This window comes from Helianthus annuus, chromosome 6 (assembly GCF_002127325.2).
Source record: "Helianthus annuus cultivar XRQ/B chromosome 6, HanXRQr2.0-SUNRISE, whole genome shotgun sequence".
Classification (NCBI taxonomy): domain Eukaryota; kingdom Viridiplantae; phylum Streptophyta; class Magnoliopsida; order Asterales; family Asteraceae; genus Helianthus; species Helianthus annuus.
In genome coordinates, this window is record NC_035438.2 from 83,905,898 (window position 1) to 83,918,758 (window position 12,861).

A 12,861-nucleotide genomic window follows, 5' to 3' on the forward strand; every position below is an offset into this window, starting at 1 on the left:
AGCTAACCAAATTCATGTCAACAGCACCGAGTAGTTCCACAGCAGGTCGAGGAGAGGAGTCTGAGAGAGATGAGGCCAAGAAGGATAATAACAGCAAACCTGTTTTGAAAACGAAAACCTCACAACCTAGGAATAAAAACTCAACTTCTGTTAAAAAGATTAGTTTTGTTCAAGGAAGTGACATGAAAAACGAAACAGCTGTTATTGAAAATGAATCGAACATAGAGTTTGCTAAAAATAAAAACAAAGAAACTTCTGAAATTAAGCAAACTGAACCAAATCCTTCTGTGCCATCATCATCAAAACCTGAATCTAGTTCAAAGGCTTCAGATAAGAAGTCTTCGAAAAGGATGTCATGCTTCAAATGTCACACCAAAGGACATGTAGCTAGCTGCTGTCCTAACAAAACGAATGAAGCACAGATGAATGAGAGGAAGAGAGAGAAGTCACCAGAGAAAAATGGTGATCAGCAGGAGAGAGTGTCCAACTCTCCAAAGAAATCTGCTACTAAGCAACCAGAGCCAGTTGCTGTTGGTGAGGATAAGGCTGAAAAAGGAACTCCACAAGTTCCTCGTTTTCAAAGAAATCAACCTAGATTTCAGCCTAGATCTCCATCAGGCAGATTTGAGAGACCTAGAAGCAGTTCACCAAGAATGAACAATCAAAATACAAATAATTTCAGAAGTCAAGGTCAATATCAAAATCGATACCAAAATAATGGTAGTCGAAATTTTTATAACAATGGCTTTAGAAATTATAACTATAATGCTTCTTGGAATCAAAATCCAAATTTTAAAAGGTCAAATAGTCCAAACACACAAAGGAACCCTCAGGACCAAAGACCTAGTGGAAGTCAAAATCAATTTCCAACAGGTCTAAGATCCAAGACTCCAGTTAGGAGTAATGGATATTGGATGGACGTTCCGGTGGTTGGTGAATTTGGACGACCCAAGACCATTAAGGCTTGGGTCCCCCAATCTAACTAATTTCTTGGTTGGTGTGTGCAGGAGCTGCTAAGGAGGATTATCAACTTGTGGTATGTTGATAGTGGCTGCTCCAGGCACATGACGGGGGATGCGAGGTTGTTGACTGAATTTGAAGAATATGATGGAGGACAAGTGAATTTTGCGGGTGCAAAAGGTGGTAGAATTACAGGTCGAGGAAAGGTGACCAATGGGAAGATCACACTGGACAAAGTGAACTATGTTGAGCAGCTTAAACACAATCTTATGAGCGTGTCACAAGTCTGCGACAAGGGTCACTCGGTCCATTTTACCAAGAATGAAGCTTTAGTGCTGAAACCAGGTTTGAAGATACCGGACGATTGGATAGTGATGCGAGCGCCAAGGAGAAATGACACTTATGTCATGGACATGGGTGCAAAGGATCCAACTGCAGTGGTGGCGTGTTTACTATCAAAAGCATCTGAAGCTGAATCGATGTTGTGGCACAGACGCATGGCCCATATTCACTATCGCAAAATGAACTATCTTGTTAAAAATGAGCTAGTGAGAGGGGTTCCATTGCGGAGGTTTCAAGTGGAAGACAAATGTCTTCCATGTCAAAAGGGAAAACAACACAAGAAACCTCACAAATCAAAAACAGTAAATTCCATAGATGCCCCTTACGAATTACTTCACATGGATTTATTCGGTCCAGTGAACGTGAGGAGCATAGGTGGAAAGTACTATTGTTTAGTTGTCACTGATGATTACTCACGTTATTCATGGGTTTTCTTTTTAGGTACAAAAGATGAGACAGCAGAGATGTTGATAGATCTTTTTACAAAATTGGAAAACGTCCATGATGCAAAGATCAAGAGGATAAGGAGTGATAATGGCACGGAGTTCAAGAATCGTATTCTAGATCTCTATTGTCTTCGCAAGGGAATTGAACATCAATATTCTGCTCCTTATACGCCTCAACAGAATGGAGTTGCTGAGAGGAAAAACAGGACGTTGATTGAAGCCGCTAGGACAATGCTTTCAGATTCTAAGCTACCAGTTCTTTTCTGGGGAGAAGCTGTGAATACAGCTTGCTATGTCCTAAACAAATTTTTGACTGTTAAACGTTTTAACAAAACTTGTCATGAATTAATGTTTAACAAGAAACCAAACTTAGAAGGCTTTGAACCATTTGGATTACCCTGCACCATTGTGCGAAATAAAGATAAACAAAAATTCGGTGAGGTGGCTGACGAGGGCTACTTTCTAGGTTACGTACCTGGCGCACCGAATAAAAGGGTTTTTAATCTAAAAACTGGTAAAATTGAGGTTGTGTTTAATGTTGAAATCACTTCTTACAAACCTCAACAGTCAACGAGTGGACCAGCTATATTATATGATTATGAAAGTGTCTTTAAATCATTTAATATTCCTGAGTTTTCCAATGCAGATGAGTCTCAGCTGATTCAAACAGTGATTGGTGATGATGAAGGCGAGTTCATGCCTAGATCGAATGTTGATACAACAGATGCTCCGGGACCTTCCCAAGATGCTGTTGATACTGATTCAAGTGACGATGAACCCGAACCAAATCAGGGGGAGGATTTCATTAATCCGTTTGCGGATCAGCATATTCAGGGGGAGGTTGGCTCAAACCTTGGTGACAATATAGAAGTCGATGCTGTTGCTACTACACGAGCAAATAGAGATCATCCAGTTGACATGATACTGGGAGATCCTACTGCAGGTGTTCAAACAAGAAGAAGCATAGCAGCGAATACAGGGTTATTTGTTTCAATTGAGAAGACTGGGATTGTGAACGAGTGCTTGTACAGTTGCTTTATTTCCCAAGAGGAGCCGAAGAACATTCATATGGCTCTTAAAGACAATTCATGGGTTGAAGCAATGCAAGAGGAATTGGCCCAGTTTGCTAAGTTGAAGGTTTGGGAGTTGGTTGATCTTCCTAAAGGTGAAAGAGAGATTGGCACTAAATGGGTGTTTAGGTGCAAGAAGGATGAAAGAGGTATAGTCACGCGAAACAAGGCTCGATTGGTGGTCAAAGGTTTCAATCAGCAAGAAGGGATAGATTACAATGAGGTGTTTGCACCAGTGGCGAGGTTGGAGGCAATTCGGTTGTTTCTAGCTTTTGCTTCTTTCAAGGGCTTCAAAGTTTACCAACTAGACGTGAAGAGTGCGTTTCTTTACGGGAAAGTCCAAGAAGTGGTGTATGTCTCACAACCAGATGGGTTCGTTGATCCAGATTATCCAGATCGAGTGTACAAACTTGATAAGGCTTTGTATGGGTTACATCAAGCTCCCAGGGCGTGGTACGAGACACTGTCTACACATCTGATAAAGAATGGTTTTGAAAGAGGTCAGATTGACAGTACACTGTTCATCAAGAGGAAGAAGGAAGATTTTCTGCTGGTACAGGTGTACGTGGATGACATCATCTTTGGGTCATCTGATGAAAGCATGTGTAAAGAGTTCGAGCAGGTGATGAAGAGCAAATTCGAAATGAGTGCCATGGGTGAGCTGTCCTACTTTCTAGGATTACAAGTTGAACAGAAGGCGGATGGGATGTTTATTCATCAAACAAAGTATGTGTATGACATTTTGAGTCGGTTCAAAATGAATGATTGCACTACTTCCAACACACCCATATGTGAAAATCACAATCTTGGCCCAGATCATGAAAGTACTGAAGATGTTGATCCTACTCAATACAGGGCAATGATTGGTTCTCTAATGTACTTGACTGCTTCAAGACCAGACATCATGTTTGCCGTATGCTTGTGTGCCAGATATCAGGCGAATCCTAAAGAGTCACACATGAAAGCAGTGAAGCGAATTATTCGTTACTTGAAGGGGAAACCTAAACTTGGGTTGTGGTATCCAGCTGATAGTGATTTGACGTTTGTTGCTTACACTGACTCAGACTTTGGAGGATGCAAATCGAACAGGAAGTCTACAACAGGTGGTTGTCAGTTCTTAGGAGGCAGGATCGTGTCTTGGCAATGCAAGAAGCAATCCTGTGTGTCTACCTCTACGTGTGAAGCTGAATATATAGCTGCTGGAAGCTGCTGCTCTCAGGTTCTCTGGATACAACAGCAAATGCGCGATTACGGTTTGGATTTCACTCGTACTCCTATTATGATAGACAATAATGCCACTATTTCAATAACTAATAATCCCGTGAACCACAGTCGCACAAAACATATTGACATACGTCATCATTTTATACGGGATTGTGCTGAAAAGAGACCAATTGAATTACATCGAGTAGACACAGAGGATAACCTGGCAGATCTTTATACTAAAGCATTTGACAGGGCTCGCTTTGAACACTTAGTCGAACTCAACGGGATGAGGAATCCTGAATAACTGGTTTTTCATAAGAATTTTTGTAAATAATTTATTGCATTTCTTAAAAATAAAAAACACAAAAAAAAAAAATTGAAAAATCAAAAACATAAAAAAAAATTAGAAAATCAAAAATGAGTTATCACTGTGTGAAAAGAAGAAATGATAGTACATCAGCAAGTTAGACTGTCACACTGAACTTGAAATTAAATTGCTTAAGTGTGATAGCAGCTTCATCATACGATGTACCAGTAGGCAAAAAGCATGAAATAATCAACTTACCAATGTGATATAAACATAAATGAACTGAATATGAGTGGGGAACACATTAGTGGTGTATGGTTTAATGACCTTAATTCTTGCGTTGATAGATTGCCAAAATCTGAAGTTTTGGGTCTTTATACTGTTATTTCAACTAGGGATATCTTGGCTGTCTGTCTGTTAGAACTAAAATTGTACATGACCCCAGGAAAGATAGTCACTTGGAATTAGCTCATTTCTATTTGAATGTCTGTATATTTCCCGATACACACAATTTTGATCCGATTCTGAAATCTTCTCTGACAAAAGTCGTGTACCTCCTCTGCTGCATCCAGATATATGCTGACCTGGAGGTGCTAGGCAACGACAGCTTCTGCTGCATCCAGATACATGCTGACCTAGCTGTACGTTGTCGCACTATAGATCTAATACACCCGAAAGAGGCCCTCTAGTGCCCAAAAGAAACCCAATAAACCTATATCAAACTGAGAAAATCTCATTTGATTTGTATATTATACCATCTCTACTAAAGATCTATTCTGTTCTCTTCTCAACCTATTCCCAGTTAAGATTTCAGAAATCTGGATTGGACTTGTGAAATATGTGGTAGGGAAGATACTTGCATGATAGAATGTGCTGTTTTTATTTCCAGGATTTGATTAGTATTTATTTGGGTGTTCATGGTTACGAAATCAAAACATGATAAAACAGGTTAAATGCAGAACTAAACACAGACAGGATATCTTAAAGGATGACATCAGTATACTCACCTACTACGATGAATCTTTGTGCATACCTTGATCGTGGGGGTATATCCTGAAGTGGGACACACTAATATATCAGTAATTAAAATTACCTTAACGTATCATATGGTAATGGTACTTGAAATGTTCATGCATTTTGTTTAAGTGGACAAACATACTGGTAATCGTCTTGAACTGCTTTTCAGGAAAAATTAAATAAAGAATTATATGATTGTGTGAAACAGTTTGCTTGTGCTGATATGATCTTCTTACCAGTGATTCTCACAAAAATAGAGTGTTTATTGTTTTTGTTATTTACTTGCTTTCAGAAAATATAAAAAATCCAAAAATAATGTCTTTTTCTGTTTAAAAATTCTTAATGTACGGAAAACTGTTATTCTTGGAGGAATTGTTACTGATAGGGGGAGACGGTGTTAGAAAGTGAGCTCAAAAATTTTAAAATCTTGCAGGTTGAACAAAATGTTTTGCGTGTTGGTGATGAAATTGAAAATGCTTAATCTGTTATACAGTTTAACTAATCTCTTGAAAAATAAAAATTTATTTAACTATGTTGAAAAATTCTTATGGTTTCTCGAGATGTTTGTTTTATAGTATACAGATTGAAGCGGGTTGTTGCTGAGAAGTTGCTTGGATGCATGGTAGAACCTCCTTTCTATATTGCAGACAAGATTGAAGAGTGTGAAGATTGCTGTGCAAATGCTGAACTGGAGTTTACTCAAACGCTATCGTGTTGAAGATTTGGTGATTGGATGCATCAGCTTAGGGGGAGTCTGTTGCTGACAGAAGCTATTGAAGCTGAAGCTATCCAAAGACCAAAGACAGTGCAAGACTGCATGAAGATTGCAAGAAGACCGAAGACAAAGTTTTGACTCAAGACAAAGTTTTTATGAAGCTATTGTCAAGGGGGAGTTTGTTGGTGCATGTTTGTGACAACAGCTTAGATTTGGTCTTTGGATATCTTGTAATTAGTTAAACGATAAACAGTTAGCGGGTTTAGCTTTGTAATAGTTAGTTGTTATGTTTGGGCTAACTAAACCCATTTGGGTCAAGGGGGAACGAATTGGGCTTTGCCCATGTAGGAAACCCTAGCCCAAATAGTAAACCTTGTGTTATATAAACAAGGTTAGGCTTTAGGGTTTAGGTTGATCAGTTAATCAGTTAATCAGCCAAAACAGTTGTTAGAGAGCAATTTCGTGAGAACATTAGGGTTTGGACGAAATTAGGGTTTGGTTAGGGATCTTGGATTGATTGTAATCAGATTGATAGATAATCAATAAAGATCCGGTTTGAAAGTGAATTGCAGTTTCTGTTTCTACACTTTTCTGCTAATTCTGATCAAGAGGATTCCGCACTCTTGATTGGAAAGACGATTCTGTGACGATCTATAAGACTCAAGGGGACCTACAGTTTTACCTATTTATATGTTTTGATTTTGGTGATTTATACGCCTTTCGCTATACTCTTTGATCGACACACACAAATCGCACTGCACATCTATCTCAAAACGCTAACAAATCGTGCCACTATTGAATGATCGCATGCTATGTTACTCGCTTACGTTATACTCCTCGCTGTGTACTCGCTAATCGCAATCGCTATCATCGGACGCGCGAACTTTGAATGATAGGTTTCTGTGTTCTGACTGTCTCATGTGCTTCTGTGCCTTACATACTTATGTGCTCCTACGTGCTTATGTGTTCTGTGATTATGTGCTTGTATGGTTGACTATGTTCCTGAGCTTTAGTAGTAGTATGTTGAGAGGTAAGATCGATTATATAAGCGTTCTGAATCCTATGGCGCTGTCTATTGCAGACAATGTCGTCATTTGGATCATTTCATTCCCGCTCCGCTCGCCGCAATCACGATGACAAGCGCATCGCCTCTTTGGTCGCTAAGTAGATAGCAAAAGTCATCCCACAAATTGTTAGCGAGCTGAATGAAAACGCTAGCAAGTCGTTGATGTGTGCTAAACAGACTATAAAAACTAACTAAATTAGACTCTCTAAGCTAGACACGACAAAGCTTTAAATTCTAGACTCGACCTAAACCACACAATCGGCAAGTGTACCGATCAATGTAGTATAACCTAGGAAGTCCGGATATCGAACCACAGGACTCTATGTATCACGTAAATTAGACTCTAGTAGACACTGACAGACACGACTTAACTTGTTTATTTGCTTGGGGGGGGGGGGGTTACGGAAAATCTAGGAAATCTATATTAAACTACTAAATTAAACTAGAATTAACTAATACGAAATAAGACTGAGGACTTTCTTATGCAAGAACGAGACCACCTAGACAAGAATCCTGGATTGTTTTTAAGAGATTACCGATTAAGTTAAATGCAAGAGTTATGGAACCGGGATCTTAAAATACTAAACCTATTAAGACCCATCGAGGCCCCTCGACCCTTCTCAAGGAGAAACCTGTGGAACTACCTAGGCCGTTAATCCTACCGGTTATTAGACGCCTTTCCAGTTGTCTAATTATTGTGTAAGTACCCTAATGTTGACCTATTCTCTTCCAATCCTAGGTCTAGGGTAGTTTGAAGTAATTAATTTGACTTGATAGACTAATAAGACCGACAGGTAAACCAAGACATGACCTTTTCCAAGGACTATCTAAAGCAATTCGCCGGGTAAGACCTACCAATAGCCCCTCACTTTCCAGGTATTAGGACTAGTAGAACACTAAGAATTAGCAAATTATTACTAGTTACTTCTAGGGTTTATTGGCCAATTCTCCCTAAAGAGTTAAGGTTTTCTTACGTGATATAGACACTCACCGAAATCCTATACCCTAATATGACTCTATGTTGTGATATAGACCGTCACTAAGAATCATATGAAGCAAGTAATAACAATAAACCAACTCAAAGCATGCATATACATCAAATCATTAAATCAAACCTTTTACAAATCACGATTAATCCATAACAATCTTGCAAATAACATAAACGGTAAAAACTTTATTTTAATCCATTCATCAAGTCTAGGCGGTTAATAAATCTAGCCGAGCATGTTCATAAACGAAAACAATTCAAAGAAGTTCAACAAAGAATTCATTGTAACAAGTTTCGGAAGGAAAAATCAAGAACAAAGAACTAGAAAACCCGATTAGATCTTCAAGTCTTCTTCCCCGAACTCGTACCGATGATTCCTAGGCTTCAAGATCCTCGAAAAAGCTCCAAGAATGCTCAACGATTGCCCAAGAACTCCCCAAAGTCGAATTAGGGTTTTTTTCCAAGTTTAGGATGTTTATATATCTCTTTCTATAACAACCCCTTTTAATTTTCGTAATAATTGCCAGCCAGAACGTTCTGGCTGGGCGCCAGAAAATCAGGGACTGGGTGGTGGGGTGCCACCTTGTTTTTCAGCTCATGTACTAACTTCAGACTCTCGCCAGGTGCCAGAAACTTGCTTAGTGGGTGATGGGGTGCCAGAAAGTGATTTTTCGGCTTTTAAACTCTATTTCAACTCCTCGACCTTTCCAACATGCTTCAAGACTTGACACTTCAATATTTTAACTCGTTTTACTCGGTTTCTCGCATATTTGAGCATCAAGACCTGCGAAACACGATTTGATCAATAGTATACATATTCTAACGAAAATCAAAACTAAATATAACTAAAACTATACAAACCGTACACGAATAAAAGATGTATTTTGCAATACATCAGTCGTCTGAAGAGTCCCGAACAGATTCGCCAAAGTCTAATTTTAGCTTCAAGCAGTTCAAAGCTTGCGGTCCAAAAGAATTTACCGGCGAATATGGTCCTACGACCATGTTTCAATGGTTCGATTCGATTGAAGTCACCCTGCGTCAGAGCAACTATCCTGACAATCTCTAAACTGTTAACGCCACCGGCATCTTCCAGTCCCACGCTTTAGACTGGTGGACGGCGGAGAGAAACAAATGAGGAAATGACGCAGCTTACGGATTGACGTGGGATGAGTTGAAGGACCTTGTAGGATCATTTGTACGACCAAAACGAGTCGTTCAGAAGAGTTCTAATCAATACGTGAGGCGGAAACAAACGTATTGACCTTGAAACAGCTTGATATACACTCTAATTGTTTTGTTTATTGATATAACAACGTTTTACAGGCAGTAGACACTTCGGCAGCACCTCGGCACCGGAATCAGAACCTTACAAATGAATTGAACAAGTCAGGTATTTATAGGCAACCCATTCCGCATGAGATGGTTCATGTGAAATGATCAGTGCATTTCGTACGAAATGGCAACACCATTTCGTGCGAAACGGTCAATGCCCATTTCGTGCGAACTGGTAAATCCATTTCGTGCGAAATGGATATGTCCCACATTTATCTTAATTTTCTCGTACTTTGTGCCCTGATCTATCATTCTAAATACAAGACTCGATACAAGACGAAGTCGACAGACATATGCACCAACAGACTCCCCCTTGGATGTTGACGAAGTCTTCAATGTCGAGTCTTCAACGTCTTCAGTCTATATGAGTCTTCTTACTCTACCAAAGTATCTGACAGTGTACACATTCTCAATCTCTTTCTCTTCTTCTTTCTCTCTTTTCCAGAATCTCAACTCTGACTCCATCTTCTCTTGATCAGATCTCTTGATTCCTTAAGTTTATCGGCATCAGCAGCTTGTGTGTTCAGCAGGATTCAAAACTGGCTCTCTATCATTCAAACTCCCCCTTGAATGTTGATCCATAATCTGTATCTAGCTCTTATATCTTCAAACTCCCCCTTTCGATAAGCTGGGATCGCAGTCTGGAATAGCTCTTGTTCCAAGCTCGTGACCTGGCTCACACTCTGCTCAGGCTTAGACATGGGGACCTGCACAAATCTCTACCTCAAAACATAAATTTTACAAATTTAAAATTTGACAAATTTATTCTCTGCTTACCACATTAGAAACAAACTCAAAACATCAATTATTATAATATGATATTTCTCAAATTATCTCAATCTTTTAGCTTTACTTTTCATCTCGAACAAACTCTATCAGTTGTCTAAAATAAGATGAAATAAAATCTTTTTGGGTTTTCAAAATTTTATGCTAAAATACACTGAAAATCTTTTTGGAATTTTAATTAAAGAAAAACAGCAAAGAAATATTTACATACAATATTTTTGTGAGTTTGTGTAAGAGGATCATATCAGTTTATGAGACAAATCACTAACACCATTAAGCTTTAAACATTTTAAGTTCTAAACGCTTCACTTAGATTGTCAGTATACTGATCCACTTAAATTTTCACACAAAGTTCAACTATTCCGAGATACGAGATTAGTGTTTTAAGCACTTAAACTTATTCGCGTGTACCACCTCAGAATATACTCCCGTATCCAAACTTCTATATTCAGTCTTACAGGTGAATGTACACTAATGATATCTGTAAACGGGTAAATGCGAGACCATGAGAGCTCAGGTTAGAACTTTCGTTCAAACAAAGAGATGATGGCACGTCTTTCGGTGTGTCCCGTTTGGGGATCTTTTCTTCAACAGCACATGATTAGCATTATTCAATGTTTCATCATTTTTTATGCTGAGGGTTGGCTTTAAGATTAAAGCTGTGCAAAGTATTATACGAGGACTAGGTTATTACTCCCGCAAAATCAGAAGTCCTGGTATAATACCCCAGATATCATCACGCACAAAGACCTAGTATGTCAGAAATAGAAAGCCTTTCAAAGAAGATTTCGAGGGTTACCCATATATCCTAGAGATGTTCCCCACGAAATAAGTAAGCATTTGATATTTATGTTTATATCTCGAAAACAATCTACTGAATGTATAAAAACCTACTGGCGTATCGTCAGTGAGATCGTTTATCACATTTGCGTTTCCAATTCTTTAGCGTGCTGTGGTAGTACACTAATGTACTATCATTTCCTGTTTTTCACAACAAAACTCATTTTTGAATTTTTCGATGTTTTTGGATTTTTCAAATTTTCTAAATTTCTAAAATTTTTACTCCCCTAAAATCAAAATATGTTTCAATTTTTGATTTTCTCGGAAAATTTGAAAACAAACTGTACAAAAAAAGTGACAAACTGATGAGAATTACTTCAATTCTCCATTCACTTGGCATAAACAATCAGAACTCCCCTTTACAACAAACTATTTTCCAATTATGATTTCAAAACGCTTAAGTTTGTTTTAATCAAAATGGGTTTTCCGAAAAATTAGTTTTGTTGAAATTCACCAACCACTTGTAGGTTAGGGGTTTCATCACATTGTTTTTCAATCAGTTATATGAAAGTTAAATCAAGTTCAACTTAATGACCTTGATTAACCGCTTGTGGGGGGGGGAGTGCACGGTCCTCCCAACCGCCGGAGTGATCTCACTCCGGGAGCCGCTACCCGACCAAGCTAGCTCCGCGGTGACTTCCCCATGCCGAGTTCTTACCCTGGGCGACATATGTCACTCCCAAGACTCGAACCCGGTACCTCTGGGAAGAGGTGGGTGTCGGTGGCCAACTGGGCTACCCCACTTGGTTTTGATTAACCACTTGTAGGAACAAACACTTGTATGTTCACTTCAACAATACCACTTGTAAGTTGAAATATGACATTTTTGAGTTTTACCACTTGTAGGTTTTCCAAACAAAAATATTTCAAGAATGATGCCGATTCCTGCTCCACGATTACCAACTTGAGAGCTCCGGCAAGTCAGGATTTTAAGCAAAGAATACAGACACCCAAGCCTGACCAGCTTTGGGTGTGACCTTCTCAGTTTCACTCGGGGTTTGGACATTCCTTTTTGCTTCATAAAAATCTTTTACCCCTTTGGCCCTTCCATCGACCATTTTCTCAAAAATATTTTTCACTTTTCCATTAAACACCTTTTCGACATCAAATTCTTTCTTTTCAGAATAGAATTGATTCGAAATTTCCACTTTCCCAACCTTTGATTTTAAGTTTTCAGCCCTCAATGGTGGAAAGTTGACATCATCCATTGGTGGAACTGAGTTTTCATTTTTTACCTCAACTTGTGGCTCTTCTGACTTTGACGAGTCAGATTCATCGCCAGTTTTCACATCTGATTTCTTAACAACCCATGTTTGGTTGTTAAGATTTACTCTTCTTTTGTAAAATCTTTTCGAAGACTCACCAACTTCATATGTTGAGTTTTTAAACACTTTGAATTTTTCAATTGGTGGTTCAGTTTTATCAACAACTTTTCTTTGAGTTTAGAAACAACTTCCTATTTTGTGTTGGTTGCCTTAGGACAGTTCCAGGCAATATGACCAACTTCTTGACATCTATAACAGGTTCTTGTTTCCTTTTTGTAATTAGCTTCATTCTTTTCAGACTTTTGTTTTTCTGCAAGAAATGCTTTGTTCGACTGCTTCCAGAATGAGCTCTTTTCTTCTTCCTCAGAACTTGTCCCTGAAACAAATACTGTTTTTGTTTTAGAAATTTTCTTATTTTTATGATTTTCGGGTGGAGTAAAACCCAATCCCTTCTTTTTGAAATTACCGTTATGGTTTGGTTTCTATTGAAAATCAGAACCAGAACTGTAATCTTTTTT